Below are 22,811 nucleotides of genomic sequence, written 5' to 3'. Positions count from 1 at the left end.
CAACTACTCACTAAAAAGAACATGCATGCATTTATTTTTATATGCTGAAAAAGAAGAAGAGGGTGAGCATGTGGTACTTAACCCTGTCTAACACACATAAAAGCTGTCATGATAGGCCCTGACAGCATAGGATGATTGTACATACACCACTGACATCTCAAATGCTGCACTGGTGAGATAAAGTCTTCGTTTAAATTGCCTCAAATCCTAAATTAGCTCTGAATCTAATAACTACTTCCGAGATTTCTTTTCTCCACATGAGAAAAGTCATTATCCAGTATCAGCACAGTATGTCAGCAATACTGCCAGCTGTAGCGTAGCAGCAGCAGTTTGGTATCAGGTCAGAGACTTTTGACAGCATCTGTGCTTGTCAGCTATCAGTCTACTCTTTTTAAAGATTAAAAAGGACCCACAGGGGCATTTTCAGAACTCGTTCTAGCCCCTGAAAAATGTGGCAGAGTGCAGCAAACAACAAACAGCAGCAGTTACAGTATGTGTATGTGACCTAATTTTATCATAATCTGCCCTGCACTGAGCCAAAAAAGCACCACGGCATAAGTGAATTTATGAACATGAAAAATGAAAGGCTGCCACACTGAAGGTGCGATGCAGAAACAACTCTTTTTAACAAGTCATTTTCTCTTGTCTTGAAACCTCCTGAACACAGGTGGTGAGTGTCACTTGTTTCTAAGGCAATTGAACTTGTGTAAAGAGTTCCTGTGGATCGATTGGAGTCTTGAAATGAGTGAAGTGGCCTGATATTGACATAAAAGAAATCACTGGAATGAAAATGCCTTTTTTTTCCAGCTTATTGGGCAAGAATTATTTGCTTCGTTTTTTTTACGTGTTTCAAGATTGCAATGCATTATTTGAGATTTGTCCAACAATTGAAAATCTTCCATCTAAGTGTCTACAGAATGTCCTGATATATTTTTTTTAATGTCCAATGAATATAGACTTCAGTAGCGTTTTAGAGACAAAGAGTTTCACCTCGCTCAGTTTGTGTTAAATGCCCTCAAACAGCATAGTAGGGAGCTTTATGTTCTTGATGTGTTAGATGCACAGTCAGTGCCTAAATTATGTTTTATAGCAGGATTATAGAGCAGGATTATGCTTATATCTGTTGTGACATTGTTTGACATGCATGGAGGTGTATTATATTTGCTCTTTTGCTCTCATATGTTTTTAGTGCCTTGTGATTCCATATGCAGGCAGGGTGTTATTTGGTGCTTGACACTTTGACTTACAGACCTACTTACTTGCTATTTACTGGAAGACATACTATGCAGGATTTTTCATTTAAAAAAAATTAAATAAAAATGAGAAATATGAGGGGTCCTCAGGGTTATTGCAGTGGGGGCAGCCAATCATTGTTGGATTTTTTTTCTCTCTTTACAAAACTTAAAATATGTCAGGAAAATGTAAACACATCATATTTTGCCTTTTGCAACAATGTATTTTTGTGAAAGTGGAGTTTCCTCACTCACCTACCTGAGCGGTATGCTATGTTACAGCTCAAAACTGCAGCCTGAGGCTGATATGGCCTTCTGCCTGACAACCTTTATGTGCCCGGTTAAATATGCAAAGCAATTTACACACTGTATAGTTAGTGGTGCCTGATCCATTTCTTTTTCAGTTAAGGGTCCTTGGCCTGGGAAGCATTGAAGGCTGTTGTTCACTTTGTTGTTCTAGCCTAATGTCCACCCAACATTAGTGGCACCAAATTCACCAGAAAACACAATTCAATTACTCACTTAAAGTGAGTAATAGAATTAAAGCTACTTAAAGCACCAAACTGACAAAAAAAAGTATGCACTTTTCAAATCTAGTAGCTGTAAACTTGATATCATATCATACCTTTTAGACAGATTATATGTTTTTGTAGTGTCTCTATTAATGTACTGTGAAATTTTGTAAATTGAATCTCATGTCTCCCCCTTAGCAATATAAAAGTGATGACAAATGGAAACAGATGCTGCAGCTGAGTAACTTGAAATTGATATAACACCCATGAAAACATTTTTCATAGTCTCCAAATTTTCTTAATTTAGAGGCATTAAAAGTGCTGCTAAAGACAGTGTCATAACAGTGTTAGAGTGCAAAGACAGCCTTGACTCATACAAGGCAAATTCATCATTATATTTTATTTTTGACAACCACAACTCAGGTAATTTCACAGGACTGCTGCTACAAATCAGCCTAAATGGCCTTGAGTAGGTGGCGGAGGGATGCATATTCACCGCCAGTGTGGAGGTGCAGTCTTTAGCCATGACCTATTCTTTTTGGCCAATGGGAAAGAGAAGTGTGCCAGCATGATTAATGGTCATGATTACCTACTCAGAAAATGTGGTTTTCTGGCCCAGCAGCCTCACGTTTATGACTTAAACCTGGGGCGAGATGCTTCATCATGCAGGCAAAGCTGCACAAGGACCTCACAGACAGAACGTGGTGAAGACCAAACTGATAAAGTGTTTACCAACAGCTGTTTGGATAGGAACGTAAAGCCATGTGTGGCTTGTTGTTGGACATCTATGGTGAAGTTTAACATCAGTATCTGCCCTGAGGTAGCCGTTGCAGGACTGATGCTAAATTTTATTGTGGTTGTTTGCTGGTGAGTGTATATGAGAACAAACCAAGCTAATTGCATTACAGATTGTAGTCTGCTAATTAACCAGAGCAGGAAAGCGCTGTGAGGCTAAAACACTTCTAAAATCTCCTCCAATGCCTGATCTGAATCTAGAGTGGCAGCTTCATATCATTGAAAAGCTACTGACCAAATAATCCTACAGAGCCTCAAGGGTTTAATTGACAAAACCACAAGATTGATATATGCATTTACTACACGCCCTGCTCTGTCTGTATGTTTTTATATGTGCATGCAGGCATAAAAGCCTCTTCCTCTGCAGGAGCTTGTGTTTGTATTTTGCAGCACTGGTGTGCTCGGGAGCTCCCAGATGAGGCCCCCTGATCATTAACCTAAAGTTAATTTCTGTCACAAACACCGCAGAGGCCCTCATTACAACTCAGCACTACTCCACCTCCTCCAAATGACTCTATATCTTGCCACTGAGCCTCAAAGGTTAGTCCCTCTAAAAGGTTACAGCTCCCTGTGACATTTCCCTTGATGACTTATTTGGCCCTTTGTTTTTGATAAATATCAACTTGCTTGTTGTTGCCACTTGGAATTAGTTACTCATTAAAGCATGATAAAAGCAGATTTGTCCTGAATCAAAAATCAGTCAGGAAAAGAGACCTGTGATTCATCGAAAAAGTAAATAAGCATGCTTCGTGACACGGGCAGAAGGCCATGTATGACCTTTGTCAACTTCTTTCAAATATAAAAAAAATTGAACAGTTTGCAGCACAGTTTATGGTGAACTGCACCTCACATAAATATTAAACTTAATTAGAAAGCATAACAGAAACATCAAGTGAATAGGAGATACATCAAATGCTAACTACTCTAATAATTTTCCATTTTCTGTTTTGGCCGGGGAGCAAAATTCCTTGTGGCGCTCACACCATCATCCATCACTGAGCAGCTGAAATTACAAGAGCAGCTGAGGTTGTTCCAACAGTACAGGCAGAGAGTTTTGAAAGTGAGAAATCTTAGTCCCTAGCTCGGCAGCAGCTGACTCACTGCTCGTGATCAACAACGTTATCATACCCCGCAGATATATCATGGCCATTTTTGTGCCACGGGACCTTAAAATCTTACGTATTGCACCTTTAATAGCTTTAAATATGTCAGTAGCTGCCATTGCATCTGTCAGTTGATACTTATGCATGTAAAATGCAGCTGCAAAGTCATCTAGACAAACAGCACTCCTATCTTTAAAAGCAGAAGACCAGGCTGCATGGATGCAGGTTTTAAATGCAATTGTAATTGTGAAATTGCAAATGCACTGGGATTTGAGTTTAAACTTTGACTTTAAATTCACATTCAAGAATCAACAGAAACCAGCAAGATCCCAGGAATTCAACAATCATGCATATGGCATCCAATGAAACGCTTGACTTGACTTTTCTTTGTGTTCTAACAACACAGGTTAATGTGAGGTTATGTTAAGGCCCAAAAAACACTTGGGTATGGTTAAGAAAATATCATGTTTAGCTTAACATACCCACACAGTTTTGGTGCACAGCCATGGCTCTAAATGCCACTAATGTCATCCTAAAAAACACCCAGTTTTGGCATTATAGATGTTGTGGAAATCCTGCTGACATTAAACACATAGTTTTGGTGGCAAATGTGTCGCTGGAAATGCTGCCAATAGTTTACTAAACTCACCTGGTTTCAGTGTAAAAATAATGAATGAAAACCCAGTTGATATCTTGCTGAAAAACACCTCCCCCTGGTTGCATGATTGCTGCTGAAAATGCACCTTTGCAACAAACCAGCCAGTTCTGTTTTCTGTTTGGCAGTTGTCTTGCCTCCACCACCCAGTAACAAAGTGAGTTTTTAATTACATTGCCACTTTAGAAACAGTGATACATTACATTTGCAATGTACAAATGTAATAAGGCTGTAGTTTGCAGAACCATACAATGCTAATGTTTTCTTCTGGTGTCATTCCTTGATGCCACCAAACTGCACAGTTGCTGAAAAACTGTGCTTATAGAACTGCCAACCTGGTTAGAGAGCTGTTGAGCTGGAACACTGTACTCATAAAATCACTGCTGGGATGACTTGGGTGTACTTGGAGAAAATGTCAGTCAAAACCAACACCTGTTCCCTCCAATCTCTAGCAGGTTCTGACAAGGAGAAATCAATCACTGGCACAAACACAGTACCCTTGTTGAGGGTGACCATCGCTGGTAAGATCAGTACACACTCGGGAGGGGCGGACCATCATACAGGGGCATCAGTCTCCCTGCGGTTGGAATGAATGAACCAGTTATTTCTGTGCAGGCTCAGCCATCTCTCTACTGACTGGCAGCTCCTGTATTGCTGCCAGGAGGCTGACTGCTCAGCTTCGGCATTACGTGCTGCAGAGCCACTGGGGCAATGGAGTTTGTTGCCACAATGCATGTGGTGTGTAGCCTCGCCGTCCATGTTGTGGTCTCACCCCTTCCCGTGCCAGAGATTTATTTTGGCCTGCTTTCTTTTTTTTTTCAATTTCTCAGTCCTCTGTGCAAGGCAAAAAATATTCCAATGGTGGCACTCAGTGGGCTGGCTCGGAGAGTGGGATGTTTAGACTGGAGATTAAAGACAAGAGGTGTCTGGCTTAAATCCTTGCACTGGGGGAGGGGGTGGGGGGGTGGTCACACTCTCTTGTGCAAGGCATGTGTCCCCAAGGTGCCAAGTGGTGAAGCTTCAAGCCAGACTGTATTGTGCAAGACTGTAGTTTTACTAAAGACCTTAGAAGCACAGTGTGAGTGTGGCTGTGAAGCAGGGCAATGTTGTAAAAACAAGAATGCAGAGTCAGCAAAGCTTCTCCTTATTAATAAATATTATTTTGTTGGGGTGTTTAATTCTTGAGCCCGTGCTGCTCAGTGCAGTTGGCGTTCCTCTGAGCCACATTGCCGTGTAAATTGATGGTGTGGGAAAGTATTTGTTTTTCCTGGAGCAGATTAAAACCACACAGCAAAACAGTGTAGGTAAAATCAAAGCCATGACAGTATTTATGTCCATACTAATTGCAGCAATTTTTGATCAGTTTGAACTGAATACAGAGCTGTGTTTTCTGTAGAAGAATAATAAATACTGCGGTCTGTTCTGTTTTTATAATACAGGCTATAAAGGTCTTGAAGCATCGGTAAAACCTATGACGAAAAACACAAATTATTTGACTGATTTAACTGCTCATTTACACACGGATCCATTCAGCAGGCCACACTTGTATAAATTGTCACTCCTTTACATTTACTGCTGATGTGTGATCATTCATGGGATTATACCATAATCATCTTATTTATGACCCACTCTCTAATGCTCAGCTTTAAACCTAGCCCACACATCATTTATGTCTATGTATAGGCACATTTGAACAGTTGTTGTGTGGTGGTGAGCATCTGTGGTGGTGGTAATGCTGATGTTGAAAGAAAGGTGTACATGTTGCTTTAATGTAGAGGGACCCTTGGTCCATCTGTCCCACAACGTGTTTGTTTTAACCATACTACATGGACCATGAAGTTAGAGTCTGTTGTCATGGCTCCGACGTTATGTGTCTAATCCCATCATAGAGTGTGATCACGTCTGAGGCGGTGAGCTTCATCTGGGGCACAATGTTGGTTATGTAGTATCTATGAACATGTACATTTTTTACTGCACCATAAATTTTTTTTAGGGCGGCCATTAATTTATGTTACGATCTGCTGTCAGAACAATCACATACTGCAGTGAAGCCATTGGTGATCACATATTTAAAAAAAAAAAAGTCAGCCTGCCAGAAATTGAGACAGCCCTCCTTGTTTCTATTTTAGTGCTCTTGATTAATTAGTCATGATTCATTCATCATTGTATTCTCTATACCACTTATCCTCCCCAGGGATTTTTGTTGGTTTCTCAATTTAGTGAGAGGATGGATACATCCTGCATGCCTATCGCAATGCACTTTCAGACAAACATTCTCACATCCGTGGATTCACTCAGATTTGGGATTTGCTGTTCACCTAACCTGCTTGAATGTAGTGAGGGAGGAAACTGGAGAGACCAAAAGAAAATAAAGACAATGTGGCGCATGTAAACTTCAGATACTAAAACGCTACATAGAAAAGCCCAATGGCCATGCAGCTGCTTCTGCTGCTAACTGATACAAATACATCATTATGTCATTTTGTCGAAGCCACTTGATTATATGCTCTGTCTATGCTTTGCTCAATTCATTCCAGTATGTACTCAGTACATGTTTTACTGGAAAATTTAAGCTTTGGTTCCCCTGTCTCCCCTCATGGTGAAACATTAAAACCAAGTCTCAGGTGGTTCACGGCATTGACACATTTAGGCCCAGTCTCTCCTTATGCCTCTGCTATGGAGCTAAAATATTCAGACCCTGTTTTTATATTTGTCTCGTCCACACTGCTGAAATAATAAGGTTAAGTCTCTGTGTGTGTGTCTGTCCATGGTACTGAAGCATTCAGGTTTAGGTGTCTCTGTGTCTCTATGTCCATTGCACTAAATCATTCAGACCTAAATTTCCCTGTGTTCCTCTGTCTGTGATGCTGAATTGCAACTGAGTCCCTCAGTTTGTCTTTGTCATTGGTCCTGACATATTCAGGCTCAGTTCTGAAACATTCAGACCCACTGTGCCTTCTATTTCTCAAATTACCATACTATATAGTATACTAGATAAAAAGATTTAGAATGTCCCAATACATGGTATGTCACATTTTTCAGTAAGCATGCCAGCATGTTTTCACATCAATTAGCCACCAAACAGATGACCACTTGTTGACAGTTGTCAGAAGCAGAAATGACAGATGACAGTGCAGTCAGATGACTGATGACCAGTTGAAAAGGGACATTAGGAATGCTAATTGTGTAAGCGAACAAAATCATAATAAAGATAACCAAACAACAAAGGGCTTTAAGCTAAAAAATGTCAATAGCAGGGAAGGACACTTTCATATGTTAGGATCTACAATGTATGCAGCAATAATTTAAAAGATAAAACTTAAAACATTGCAAAGTAACAACAGCAGGGCTCTCTGGCTTTACCCCATTGGGGAGCTTTGTGACTGGCATTTTGTTTTATCTCCAAGATAACAGTATATGAGCAAGAGAGTATAAGCATTCAGACCCAGTTTCTCTGTGTGTCCCTGTCCATGGTGCTGAAGCATTCAGACCCAGTTTCTCTGTGTGTCCCTGTCCATGGTGCTGAAGCATTCAGACCCAGTTTCTCTGTGTGTCCCTGTCCATGGTGCTGAAGCATTCAGACCCAGTTTCTCTGTGTGTCCCTGTCCATGGTTCTGAAACATTCAGGCCATGTTTCTCTGTGTGTCCCTGTCCATGGTGCTGAAGCGTTCGGACCCAGTTCCTCTGTTTAAATGTTTCAGCACCATGGATAGAGACAAAGCCTGCCTCCCTCTCTGTTATACATATGCATATATCAGATTATCACAGTTTCTAACACAGTTTCATAATATCACTTAGAATATTACAGATTTACAAGAGAATATCTTTATTCGTTCCAATGTAATCTAGGCATTTGTTGCTTTTCAGAGTGTGTCTTAAAGCTCATAATTCTTCCTGCTCTGAACACACTGCTGCTGTGCAGAGGGCATCTGGAGCCGATGGGATTTAAACAAAATGTTTTAGTCCCACATGCCTCCAGGAAACCAGTGGTAGAAACAAAAGTGTGCTTGGCAGCCTGTGCACTTCTTTGTTAAAGAAGTCTACCAACACTGGCTATTTATTGTTCAAAGAGTCACTCAAACTACTCATGTATGACAGCAAACCTTGTTGTCAGGGCATGATGGAGGAACCAGTGTTTGTCAACATTTGACAATGATGGATTTTGCAGGGGAAAGTGTTTCATTTATGATGGACAAAGTAACGATTTTGTATCCTGATTCTAGTACTGGGAATTACCATGTGCATAATTTGGCACATATGGTCATATGCAGCTCTGCACCTATATTTGTATATTTTGATTTCAGTGTTTCTCCTTAAATTCAAACAGCTAATGCAATAATCCAGTTTGGCTCATTGACTAATAGTTCAAAAGTCCCATTTAAAAAAAAAAATGAATACACTCTTAAAGAACAAAAAAACAAAGACAGCAGCATCCACTTGAAAGCCCTTGAAGAGGTAGTGGTAGCTTTGCCTTGATGAAGTAATAAACCTCTTGACAGGCACAATAAAACACAAGACGAAGCACAGTATTCTCTTGAATTAATAGTTATCTATGAAACCCATACTTAAACTTTTCCAATAATAAGTGATACATTTAATATTTAATATTTTTCACATTAAAAATGAAAAAAAAGTCCCTCATGCAAAAATCTCTGAGCACCAAGCACTGTGCAGAAAGCTTTATGGCTTCTTTCCAACTGAAATCTTGACAAAAAAAAAATATAAATCAGAGGAATGCCATTAAAGTGCTGATCTCCCCACTTTGAAACCATCCTTCTGAGGTTTGGGGACTCGGGGTGGAAAATGAATCTGATGACCCTTGCTTTAATTATTTGGACATAAAATGGCATCATTATTAGTGGTCTGTGTCTGTGCATACAGACGTGAAAGTCAAGGTTACATTAGTTATGATTAACTGCCGGGCTCTGGGACGATGCTCTGTTGCCTTTGAGTAGAAGTGTCTCTTTGTGCCCCGTGTGATATGAATGTTACATTAATTAGGTATGTCTAGAGATGAAAGCTATTTAATGCACAAAATGTGCTATTGATTGGCTGCTGCTGATAAATTTCACCTATAAAATCTCCCTTTCTGACATAATTCAAAATCCAAGTCATGTATTTTCTACCTGAGGCACACTTGGGCATGACTTCAGGGACTCAGGATGTACGTGACGACTCTGAGACAGAAGGTCTTTGTCAATTTGAATCATTTCCCAGTTCAATGATTGCCCCCTCAAGTCTTTGAGCAGCCTAAATATTTCCCACTTTATTACTCATAAAGCACTACCGATTGTATTACTCATATCTGGGCAGATTGGATTACGGCAAAGCCCTTTGACTCTATCACTGTTGATTTCCCCGGAGGCCATAGAATGAACTTTAATGAATCTCCATTTTTACCAAAACCCTTGCTGTGAGGTGCCTTAATTTGACATGCCATGGGCAATAAATGAGTCAAAAGCCTAGACATCTCAAATGACTAAAGGTGGCAGGTTTTGACCCGAGTCAGTAATTTCTGATTAAGTTCCATCAAGAAGAAGTCCTTAATCAAAGAAATTGCCAAAAGAAATTTGAATATTTCAAGAAGTGACTCAGTGCATTGCTGAAGACTTGCAAGGGAGTTCTATTTGGTTTTGTTACATTGGTGGAGGCATTTAATAAGGCCGGGACGTGCAGAGTGTGATTCAATTTATCTAGCAAGTGCAACAAGGAAACTTTGTAGCAACATGGAGAAGTGCACATAACCAACTGAGGTGACAATATTTATCAAATACATATGAAAAGTCCACATTTTACCATCATTTTACATGACAATTAAACCTTGTGTCCTAGTCCTATTTATTTATTTATTTGTTTATTTATGTATTTGTTTTTATTGTCACTTCACACAGCTTGTTTTTGAAAGATACACAATTCATAAAAAACACCAGATGTCCAGATGTCTGTGTATAATTTGGGTTATTTCACAGGGGCAAAAATGTCTGTTAAAGAAACAGCATGTTAGATTCAAGGAAATTTAGTGGCATCTAGCAGTGATGAACATCTATCAAGATTGTCGATTACAACCAGCTGAAACTTTTCCAGGTTTGAATTCCTTGACAGCCTTAGATTCTCAGGTGGGGCCCAACTGGACATCCCAAAGTTAAAGGTTTAAATTTAAGGGTGATTGTGCCTTCACCATCAGGGCCCCCACAGCTTTTTGAACGACCTGCCTGTGGAGATAAGGCTAGAATCATCATTTTCTTTTAAATCTCAAAACCTGTGTTTTTTAAAAATATATATTTCTTGATTTTATTTATTTTGCTTATTATATTTATGTTTTATTTATTTTATTCCCTTTTTTGTATTAACTTATATTGACAGCTTATGTACTGCATCTTACATTATTTGTCCTCATTATAATTTAATTGTACTGTGTTAAGTCTTGCTTGTGTTCAGTAGGACAGTTTGGCTTTCTGATGTAGTTTTGCCTTCTTAGTCGCCGGTCTCTGCTGTTCCTTTACTTGTCAAAGCACTTTGTAAACTCTCTCTTTAAAACTGCTCTCCAAAACAAATGAACGCAGTGATTATACCGCTAAAACCACATGGCAATCTATGTAGACAAGGACTTGCAGCCTATGTAGATATAAATGGCACATTCTTATTTCAGGTGATTATAGACTTAAAATAAATAAATAAATATATGTTCTGCAAGTATATACCCCTAAAACCTTTACACTAGACCTGTAATATTACAATTTCTTCACATTTTAGGGGGTGGGTGGTGGGTTTTGAGGTATATTTCTTAGATGTCAAACTTTAAGGTGAACTCATCCACCCCTCTTTGGTGGATTCCTACTTGTGTATCCACCACCCAATCCTTTCTATGTGGGGAAATGTATTCTTCTTACTTACTTATTCCCCTCACTTATTTGCATTTTCAGACTGTGGCCATTTCATGCCGTCCTCTAACAAATGAGAAGTTTGCTTTGTGCCACATATTTGTTTCATATAATATTCATGTCTGCTACAAAGCTGGTGATTGCAAGACTTATTTTTCAAGGTCCCCAATAGCCATTATTCATTATCAAGCACAATTCTATCACACGTGCTTGGAAAGGAGGGATTATTTGTCACATTTATTCTTAGGTCATATCTCTGACCCTTTCGCTCCTAACATTCGGGAATTGGTAATAAGAAAAGTCAGGCTTATTAGATTCAGTTTCTCTGGTTAAGAGCATTGATTTGATTCTGTAAATGTAAAAATGCAAATGTAGGAGTACTGGAACTGAAATCTAATCAAATAGACAGCGGCGACCTGACATTATTATTCAACGTGATGCAACTTGGTTGCAATGAGAGTTAAAATCCAGCATGTCTGATGCAGGGATTAAATTGGCATTGCATGAACCACCAATAGTTGCTTATTGCTGACCTCCACCCTGTGCGCTGAGGGTGTATCTTTATGAGATGTTTGCTGCTAAAGTTGCAGACCAAAATCTCCAAATGTTGTCAGTGCCATATGGCTCTTGATATTGTCTTTAGTCAACATTTGTGGGTAAGAACATTCATTTGACATATGAATTGGACTTCTTTTGTATGCTTGCACTGCACAAAGGATTGCAATATCAAATCCTATTGGTAAATTCCACGCTTCCTAAAATATTATACTGTCAGATGGCTGATGTCATAGTAGGCCATGCTTTTTTAAAATATCACATTTTTCTGACAATTTGCAAAAGCTCTCGTCATCACTAGAACCAATAAGCTTTTCTGTGTCAACACCGTCAAAGCCAAAGAACCATGGTAACAGATATGTTCATGTATATATTCAACACAGTGTTCACATGTCTAAATAAATTATGCTTGATGGATGTTTGTAAGAAAATTGTTTGATTTTAACAGCAAGGGAAAACATGAAGAGGCGTTTTTGATTCTTATGCAAGAATGACTTTATCTATATTTAATTCTCAATTTTGCATTTATTTACAGACTCTGGAGACGGCAGCTACATTGTGTTGACCTTGAAACAGCTTGAAGCCAGACACATTAGAGAAAAATATCTATGATTAGCACTAGGCAAAATAAATATGCATCCTTAATAACTTGAGATAGTTACTTCCGCCTGTCTTCCGGCCAGCGTCTGCTGTGATATGCACCACCCTAAGTGGCCTCAGAGAAATAAATAAATGATACTGTGGTATATTTTAACTTGATGATGTACTGTCTTTCCTATACTCTACCCACTTGCAAATAAACGACACTGTTGTTTGAATAGTCCCAGCATTTTCCCCCCTCAGAGTACTTACTTTTCAATCTGATAACTTCATGGAAAATAATCATTTTACCAACTTTCAAGCCCAAGAATGCAGAATTGATTATTCTTTTTTTAGGCAGCGCATTTGTTTATCTCAATGGAGTGGGGACCAGTCATGGTGACAGCATGTCAATTTCAAGATCAATTGTTGCCTCCTTGCCTCTGGCCTTTGCATTGCATTACCATAGTAATGACTTTTTGACCCTCCTTTTTAAAGTGGAGATCTACATTCCCAGTTGTGGAGACAAATGGTGTACCTGAAATTCATTTGTGTTGTGTAATAAATTACTCTCCGCGGGACCTTGTGTATTCACACATCAAGCATCATAACTGACCATCCTCTGAGTGGTTATGATGAAGTGTGAAGGTCTGAAAATTTCTTTCTTTAATTGTGCATCCTTTATTTTATATTACTCTTTAAAGCTGCTACTTGCTTGTACATAAAGGAGTTTTTGATCTCAAACAGACACCAAAGGGAGCCCTTTGCATCTGTTTATGCCATATGACACCACAGAATTATATATGATCCCTAATGCTGCATACACTACAACAATACCACAAAAAGTCCAAAAATTTAAAAAAAACCAAAAGAAACAAACAATATTCTAGTTTTCAGACCATCAAAGACAACAAAAACAAATCATGTACGAGAAAAATACAAGAAAAAAATATTAATTATGTAATCCATCTTTCCTTTTTTCCTGGCCTTTTTTAGATAAAGTTCAACACCTCAAAACTGAATCACCATTCCAGCCATGATTCAGCCTAAATATTTCAATCTCCAAGACCATTTCTCCCTACAGTAGAAATGTTCTGCTAGAGGTGCCCTGGAGGTCCAAGGGATTAAGGCACTGACCATGAACCGTAACATTCCCAGTTTGTGTCTGGCCAGAAACCTTTGTCGAATGCCAGTCCTCATTTCTCTCACCCTTAATTTCCTGTCATTTGTCTACGGTTGGTGATCAAATAAAGGCAAAAAAAACCCCTAAAAACAGTAATTTGAAAGAAGAAAATTATTCTAGAAGTACAAATGCCACATTACAAACAACTCTCTCCTTCCAAAACAAAGCTACTGGTATGCTTTTGAGCAAGGTTGCTAATCAGGGGCCACTAGCAGAGGATTGTGGTTCTGCTGCATGCCTTGTTAAGTGTATATGTCTGCAGCTCCATGAATGTAAAACAGGTCATTGCTGAAAAGGAACATGCCTGCTCAGCAAGCCTTCCCTTGATTTAGAAAAAAAAATGGGTGTAATAGTATATGACGGGGATTTTGTGGATTGCATGTAAGCCTGAAGCAGTCCTATTTTATCTGCAGCATAAGTGTTTCACTCAGTCTGGGTGCACTGCAAACATGCTGATAGTTGTTTCAGACTGAAACCCCACGACGTCCAGCATTTTAAATAATAAAACACCTTTGTAAAAAATGTTACCTTTACATGAATTTCAGCCAGCGTGTACATACTGTGCTGTTGTACTGCAATATTGTCACGCACTGTGTAATGGTTACACGGGAGCTATAATAGAAAGCAGTTTGTATAGTTTGGGCATTTGAAAAAAAAAATGCTGGCTGAGAACAAGGAGAGGGCGCCTAATTAAAAAAATAAATAAATTAAAAAAAAGCTGATCGCCTATTCACAGATGGCTGAAAGCCTGCCATGCAAGATGTCCCTCAGGATAGAAACTTGCCTTCGCTGCCAGGCAGATATTTGGCATTTTAAAAGCTGTCAGCAAGCCTCATTTGCTCTGACAGCATCCTGCGCTCATATAACTGTACAACTCGGGCTGGGTTCAGGTGAGTCTGCCTCAACTAAGTCGGGGAAGAAGCCCAAATGGTGCTTTATGCCATGAAATGGTTGAATGAAAATGGTTTAGATACAAAAAAAAAAAAAAAAAAAAAAAAAGACATCTCAGTCAATGGCATTATCATATGATAAGACTTTACATGTTCTACTTATACACAGCTGGAGGAATATTATTCCTGCTGCTGGGTAAAAGTCAACAAGCGTTTCATTAAAAACGACCAAATCTTTTGAGAGTTAAGAGTGCTGTAAAAACATGATTAACTCTTTGAAACAGGGATCAGCATTGATGTTCTTGTGCTGATGCATGTCATGTGTTCAAATATTTAATTTGATTTCTTTTGAAAACATGGTGACGAGAAGCAATGAGCAACTTAGCAAAAAAGTTTGCACAAATTTCAAGAAATTAGTAGATTAAGAATGTTGACTTTAAAAAAAAAGCTAGGGAAAATGTCCAGAAAACTGCTTATAACAATCATCATCATCATGTATCTTTTTTGTGCTAATTTTAACTATTTTTTAAATACATTTCTTTATAAATTGATTAGTGCCTTATTCCTATGTTTTTTTTGAGAAAAAAAAGGTGAAAGAGCCAAGGCACACACAACACTTGTATTTTAGTAAGCATAAAATGACAAATGCTGTTTGTTCTTCAAGAGATCCTCATTGATGTCACAGAATAAATAAGCCATATCTGTGATCTGTCAATCCCAGCAGCCTGTGTTTTGGCTCAATGGCAACAAAGATTAGCAAAATGATTTTTCTGTAAATCTAACAGCTTAACTGATTATCTGTCTGCAGTTTGATTTGGTCCAACACTAATATCTGACAGTGTATTGTCCTTTTCCTCTGTGCAACCTGTTGTCAGGAAGCTAAAAGGAGACTGAGGCTGTATTTTCCAGCTGTCCAAAGATATCCCCTTGTGTCACCTTAAACCAGAACGACTGGCTGATTGATTTTCCTCGAACAGATCGATGCATTCTTATTCATTCAGCCCTGGCAGATGTTGCAGAGTTGTCTTAAGGAACTGTTCACCTCAAAATTGAAATTCTGTCATTATCTACTCAACCTGATGTCACTCAAATCTCCAGTGAAGTTCATACTGCCACCCAGTAAACACTGTTCAGGTCGACAAAAGACGATGAGTTTACTGAAAGACGTTTGCTCCTTTTGTGGGTGCAGTATGGGGAGCCAGTGTCATCATATGCTTTTCTTAATTGTCATCTAGTTTCCATCTCCAATTGCCCCTTAACTCTGACATCACAATGTGTAACAGTATCACACATATATTGTGTATCAGCTACTATCATCTTGTCATTAAAGTTATATTTTGTTTACCCGCAAGTATTATTCAAACCCACGACTTCATGTCTTTGTGATTGTATCATTCCATAAAGCAAAAATATCCAGGATGTTAGTGCATGGTTTTGGACACATTCTCTCAGAAATGTAGCCACACATATTAAGTGTAATACATATCAGTATAGTCAAGGTCAGATATTTTAGGGTCCATAAACAGATGAAAAACCCACACATGAATGGATGGGAACTTTACAAATGTAAATCTTATCCTTAAAGTTTATGTTGCACAAATCAGTAATTTTTGTTCTGTAATCATGAGTCTGTGGAGTTGTTGGGAAGTGTGGGCATCACAATGCTTGGTCAAAAGGACAGACTTTGACATGACATTTAAAGTTCAGCGACTACCAGCGCATTGGTTTGTTGAACACAGGTTAGATCTGGTGATGCTTGGAATTTATGAATGAGAATTTTCTGCTTTGTAAAGCAGAGGCCATGAGTTTTGTACCTGTTGGGGTCTCTGTGTCTCCACAGTTCCCTGCTTATTCAGTTACCTTGTTTACCTCACTGACAGCAGCTGCTGCAGCATTCACTGTACTTCCAAAAGAACATGTGTCAATCAGTTAGGTCAGAATTTGTTTAGGTTTGTTTTAATGACGATGATTATATCCCAGTCTTTGTAAATAGCAACCTTTTCTTAACTCAGGTTGGGCAGTTCAGTGGCAATCCAGTTCGTCTTTTAGTTAAAAAAAAAAAAAAAAATCATTGTCACTGCTGGAAGCATAAAACTGCTAATTTCCTGCACGCCAGAGGATTTCTTCCCCTGCACGACCCAGCAGACAGTGGGTGGTTAGAAAAGTAAATGAAAGCTTTTTGAAAGCTTTAATTTACTTTAGCTGTGTGTTGAACTGTCATTCCTGATGGTACAGTGTCCTCATATAGCCTTGTGTTTGCAATGCTTGTCTGCATGTGTGCAACCATGTGGAGAAACCCCATCAGTAGCACTTTGTCTAAAAAGCCAGTAGCTTAATGTTAAGATTTTCAGTGCTCTAAAATGCAAGTTTTTGTGATTTTTTTTTTTTTTGGAGAGGATTAGGCTCATTGTTCCTTGATAAAAGCTTAGAGTTAATACTTCGACCATGAAGCTAGCTGTAGTAAAAACTACATGAAGCCCCAATGGCAATGTTTCAGTTCACTAATGAAGCACATTCAGGGAATGACAATGAATCCACCCTTTCCTGTTCACTCCCTCTCCAGTTTAAAGGAATACTTCAGCCCCCAAATGTTCTTTTGTACATCAGTTACTCTCCTTGTTTTATGTTGAATTCAAGGAGAAAACCTGGTATTCTTGTTTGCCTCTGGTGAATAAATAATCTGAAATTTCTTGATGAATTAAAGTCATAGGGGGCTGCATTTAACAACAGGAAAACCACATCAACCACCGTGCCGCCCCTCATGTATCATTCTTTTTTCTTTTGGTAGTTTACTAGAAAAATGACATCAGTTTATTTTTCTGTCCACTACATGTTACTGTAATGAAAGTTGCAGTGAGATGAAAACTTATCAAAAACAGATGTTCTGAAAAAGGGTCATAGATAGCTATAAATAGCAATATATGTCATCAAAAAATTCAGTTATTGTAAAACATTTAATGTCATAATAATATTGTCTCTTGACCTAAGTATCGTGATTATATGATATTGTAGGGCCTCTGGTGACTCCCACCCCATAAAGTTTTGCTGTTGTAAAATGTGGTGGACTCCTTTGACATTCTCATGAAAATTTAACGTGAGATTCTATGAGAAACTACAGCCTGTTCCCATTATGAAATCAAATACTGCCACTTTGCAATGATTTCAGCATATGATCCCAGTGCCAAAAGCCATCTTTCACGGCTATACAATACGCCGCCAGACAGTATCAACTGAGAATGCGGCCAGAAAAAAAGCATTTGTAGTATGCTGATAAGCTGCTGGATGGCCGTAGCAGCATGATATGCACATGGCCACCATGGAACCTGACGCATCTGCATGATGCACCACTTGATGGCATCAGGTTAAAACGCTTCTGGTAAGGATGTAATAGAAAGAGCATGAAGGTCCCTATTGGGCAAGTGAATGGATCCAACAAACCCAGGACTTTTTTCTTTTTTCTTTTTTTCGCCTACCGATGTGCTTATGTTTCCTAAATATAACCACATGCTTTTGTAGTGTAATCCCACTATGTGCTGTTGTTGACATCCCAGCATTGGTAGCCGAATCCCAATATGTCAACAACAGATGCAGAAGGATACTTAGAATGTAATATGCAGACATGGAAGCCCACTCACAATGCGGCAACATGTTACAACTTTTTGGAAATTGAAGACAAATAATCATTTGGGGGGTTAAGTATTCCTTTAACAGCACTACACACAAAACCTTGTATTCACTGTGTCATTACTGAGGGGAAAAAATGGTATTCCTTGTTTAAATGAAAAACTGAACAGTCTTAATAAAACCTCATGTTTCAAAAGCAGTGGAAACTGGCTCAGCACAGTAGATACTTTCCAGCTGTGTCTGGATAAATATGTAATAAATTCAAATTACCATAATAGCTCACCATACAGAGCAATTATCTCTCATTACAGACAACATTAAATATAGTAATGAATCAATATTATATTTGGGCATGATGTTGGTGTTTAAACAATGCTACTATATTTACTCTCACTTTACAATGATAGAAATCTTTGGATAGAAATAAAAAGTAATAAAAATAAAAAGGAAGGTTCTCAGGAGCAATGCAAACAACTAAATGCATCTTTTTGCATTTTTCCTGGGCTTGACCCATTCTTTGGAAAACAAGGGAAAGTTTAAACTATTTTTAAGAACAACAGTTCAATGCAAAATGTTAAAGAGAGGCAATATGTTGTGGTGTAATGTGGAAATAAAAGATATCAGAGGTTTTGCCCTTGGTGCTCTTTTTCAGTTTTGATTCTTTGATAGCATTTGAACACTTCTTGTTTACAGCATGACAAGATGCCAGCGGCATCTTAAATGGAGGAAGTCATTCTAGACTTCCTGCTCTTAAATGAGCTGTCACATGCGCCAACCAGAAAAATAAAATAGACTGACAGGAGTGGATCAAATTTGAAATGCTTCATAGATTTGGATTTTGGATTTATCTACTCAACAAGTGTGATAATTTCACATGTTTTCAAGTGGTTAAACTTGTAAGACAGTGACAATTAATTACCTCAGTAAGAGGGAAAACTTGATGCAAAAATATGAGTCAGAAACAGTATCCTTGCATAATAAGAATGCAGGTCTTCAATTATAGATTACCAAGATGGCATGCTACCAATCAATTAACCACTGAATAGGACTGAATTACATTCAATTTTTAAACAGTTTCCCCATAACATAGGAAGCATTTTTGTATAATTATAGTCTCTCGACGTGGCACTATTAAATGGGAATGGGTTTTGTTTTTCTGTTCTTGGATTCATGCATAACTTAAACATTAAAGAAAACAGCAACATGGTATATAATTCCCTGCACTCAGAGGCTGAAACAATAGTTTATCATCTCAATACATTCAAATGTATTTTATTTGGATTCACATTTCGTGGCCTCACAGGAGTTTGGTGGAGAACCATTTACAGATCGCCATCTCACTGCTGGCTTCCAGAGGAAATGAAAACAAAAATGAAAGAAAAAAGCATTGCATTTTATTAAGAAACAGATATGCTACTTCACAAATCGGAGGAGGTAAATATCTTTTGTTTGCAGAAAATACAGACTTTACAGCCACTGAAACTGTTGGAGTAATAAACATTCGATTTGTCTCAGGTTCCTTTCAGCAAAATAACGTTTTCTTTTCTTTTCCCCTTTGCCTGGTCTTATGATTGTTCCACAATAACAGGCATTTTAAAATGAACCAAGCTTTTACTCTTGCATGGGACAAGGAAGGAAAGCATTTTTTTCTTCAAATGTTTGCAGCAGTCTCTCATCTGCAACCACTCAGTATATCACACTGTCTGATTTCACATATTGGGCCAATTTCACAGTGCATGAGCCAGTATATCTCCTATGCATTTCCCCTATAATCGGCTTCAAAATAATTAAAAAGAATATAATTATTTTCAGAATTTAATACGCATATTTTCCACACTGAGGGAAAAGTTTTAAAAAATGTGGTGGTAAACAACAAAAGAAGACTTAAAGGGACAGTTTGGATTTTTTGACGTTGTTGTACTTATTCAATACAGTGACTATAACCATCTGCACGCTCCCAGTTTGGAAAAACAGACAGGAGTACCAACATGGAGGCTTAGAAATGTATTGCTGTGGATAGGGGTTTGCAGCAAAACCTATTTCGGCCACTTTTAAAAAGGTCCACCTAAAAATATGGTCTCACTTTAAGTAAATGCTATATTGAGGAAGTTTTCTCTACTTTAATTTGCTGTCAGACAATCCTTTTCTTTTGCACCACATTTTCTCAACCATAGAACTGTTGATTTTTTATGCATAAGTGCAATTGTGCCAAACAACAATGTTCATACTTAAAGTATCACTTTACTTATCAAACCTTTATTTAACCAGGTCTGACTGAAATTAAAAATCTGTTTTACAAGGGAAATCTTGCAGAGAAAGTCTTTAGGTAAAGAGACACAAAGTGAAACAAAATACAATTCACACATGCTAAAATTTGCATTAAAAAAATAACTAGCTATGAGTCAAAAGAGAACTTTCAGTTGTACAATCATGCAGGGTAAATCATCAACATCAGCCTGCCTCTAAGTCTTTTATTTTAGATTTCACATTTAACAACACCAGCCCCTTGAGTTTCAGTCATTCTGCAACAAATTCCAGGCTGAGGGTGAAGAATACCAAAAAGCCCTTTACCCAGTTTCTGTCTGAGCATTTGGGACACATAATCCTCTTGGGTGAAATGTTCACAACAAATGCTGAGTTGTGTCAGTGTTGCTGGTAGAGTGTTGATGTCTATATTCTGTGCAGCTAGCAGCTGCTTTCATTTTTGCTTGAATAGCCTGGAAAAACATGTTTTTGACCATCACGTTATGTCCCAAACAGCTGAACTGTGGCATAATACATTGCGTGCTACGCTTATGGAATAAAGAGCCAAAGGTAAGGGCTGTTTTATGGCAAAGTAAACCGGTGACACTCCAGTTACAGTGATTTTGTAAATTTATATAGGCCTTTCTCTAAGTGGCTAAATCATGTTTTGTTGTAAGGCTACATACACATTGCTTCCATGGTGCTTCTCATACCTGTTTCTATAGGAACATGCCCACCACCATCTACTGTATGTAATAAACTAAAAGTACCTCATACAATCTCACTTCAAAAGCTCCAAAGTGTCCCTTTAAATAAACACGAAAAAACACAGTGAGCACTGTGGCAGCATAGTGCAATTTTAAGAGGTCACTCTTCTGATTTTATATGTCAAAGTCAATTTACTAGCCATGGGGACTACGGCACAGCACTGCAAAAACACTTGTACAATGTCTTCTGTGACTCTAGAGGAGTTTTAAAATCTCAGAATGTTACTCGTGATATTACCTGGATATCTCTGCTCAGGCTACAAAACAACATATTTTGCCACAGAAGACCTCCATTACAAAGTGAGCATGTGGAGTTTGAAAGATGTGGCCATTTACCCGGCATGGAAGGTCTAATGAAAGATGCTATCGAGTTGCAGGGTCTATTGTGTGAAAAAGCTCCCGGGGATGATCTCCATGGCCACCTTGCACTGAATAAGTGCCTTGTTCGGACTCTGAATTGTGCAAACTTGCTTTTTTACCTGTTGCTGAGGAAACTATAGAGTATGATTATGCTTCGCCCCGTGGCGGCACACACATTAGTGAACACCCACAGTGATTCTCATTCCCATTGATTTTCACCTGTGTGTTTCACCTCTGCTTCTAATAGGCAATCTCAGTTGCCATAAGGACAAGAGCATCATATTAGTAGAATGATTCATGTGCCCCGCACTGCTTTTCACAAATGGTTCTTTTTACACTCAATATTCATTTTGAGCAGTGTTTCTGCAGTTGTAAATGTCCAATGCTTTCTCATGCCAAGTTGTCACATGTTGCCACTTTGCAGTGGACTTACAGTTTTGCTCTGGGTGTCTTTCTGCATCTGTTGTTGACATTCTGGGATGCTACTGTGATATCAACACAGGCACATGGTGGAGTTATAATGTTTTTATGTTGAGGCAGCAAAAGCACATGGCAACTAATGCACATGCTGGCACGAATGGTTAGGATTAGGCAAAAACAAGGCACATGGTAAGATGTGGAGGGAAATTTAAAAAAAACACGAAGAAGTTTAGTTAAAACATCAACTATTAAGGATTATGGAACCAGCTTTGTATTTTGCAGTAATGCCATCTCTAACAGCAAATCCAACCCACAACCAACCCAGCTTTGCTTTTGAATCCTTGAATGTAATCACAGCCAACAGGAATGACCCAGTTTGTAAAATATGGCAATTGTCCCTTTGAAATACATCATAAACTGGAGTAGTATCTAGTGTAGTGCTGATTACATTAATGATTTGAGTTGTTTGCAGCCATGCCAACATTTGAATCAACCGAGTGCAGCTTTAAAAATTAAACCTGCCGACGGGCAACAATCAATAATATACATTATGCATATAGTGGATGATTGAGGAAATAGAAATCACATGGACTCGTTGGAGGAAAAAAAATAGCATAAGCAGGGACAAAAGCATATTCGTCTGCATGAGGAATCATTCTGTTTGTTGATTCATTCCACTTGGGAGCCTCTTGACTGTTAGAGTTCAGTTCATGTGATGAGTGACAATCACTCAGTTTGCAAGTTTCTGCATTTCCCACAGGCTAGAAAGAATAAATTATGATATATGGCATAGTTTGACTGGAGTATAAAGAAGTCAGTTTGCTCTGTATGTATAAAATGTAGGGGCAGTGTGCATTAATTTACACATTATCCCCTGAGACGTAGCATAATAAACACAGTCAGAACTCAGTCAGCTCTGTAGAGGAAATGCTCAGTGGTTCAATGTATATTAATAGCACATCTGACACAATACTGATGAAAATAATTTTATGCTGCTGCAGCGGTGATATC

The 22,811-nt window shown here is 38.4% G+C and overlaps 1 protein-coding gene across 1 annotated transcript in view; it reads left to right on the top strand.

Moving 5' to 3' along the window:
* Positions 1 to 22,811, top strand: part of LOC121960541 (cadherin-18) — a 194,066-nt gene that overhangs the window by 6,896 nt on the left and 164,359 nt on the right. The gene's annotated exons all lie outside the window — the stretch shown is intronic.

Source organism: Plectropomus leopardus, chromosome 21, assembly GCF_026936395.1.
Source record: "Plectropomus leopardus strain MGB_pleo_1.0 chromosome 21, ASM2693639v1, whole genome shotgun sequence".
NCBI classification, from domain to species: Eukaryota; Metazoa; Chordata; class Actinopteri; order Perciformes; family Serranidae; genus Plectropomus; species Plectropomus leopardus.
This window is presented reverse-complemented; position numbering and strand designations above follow the sequence as displayed.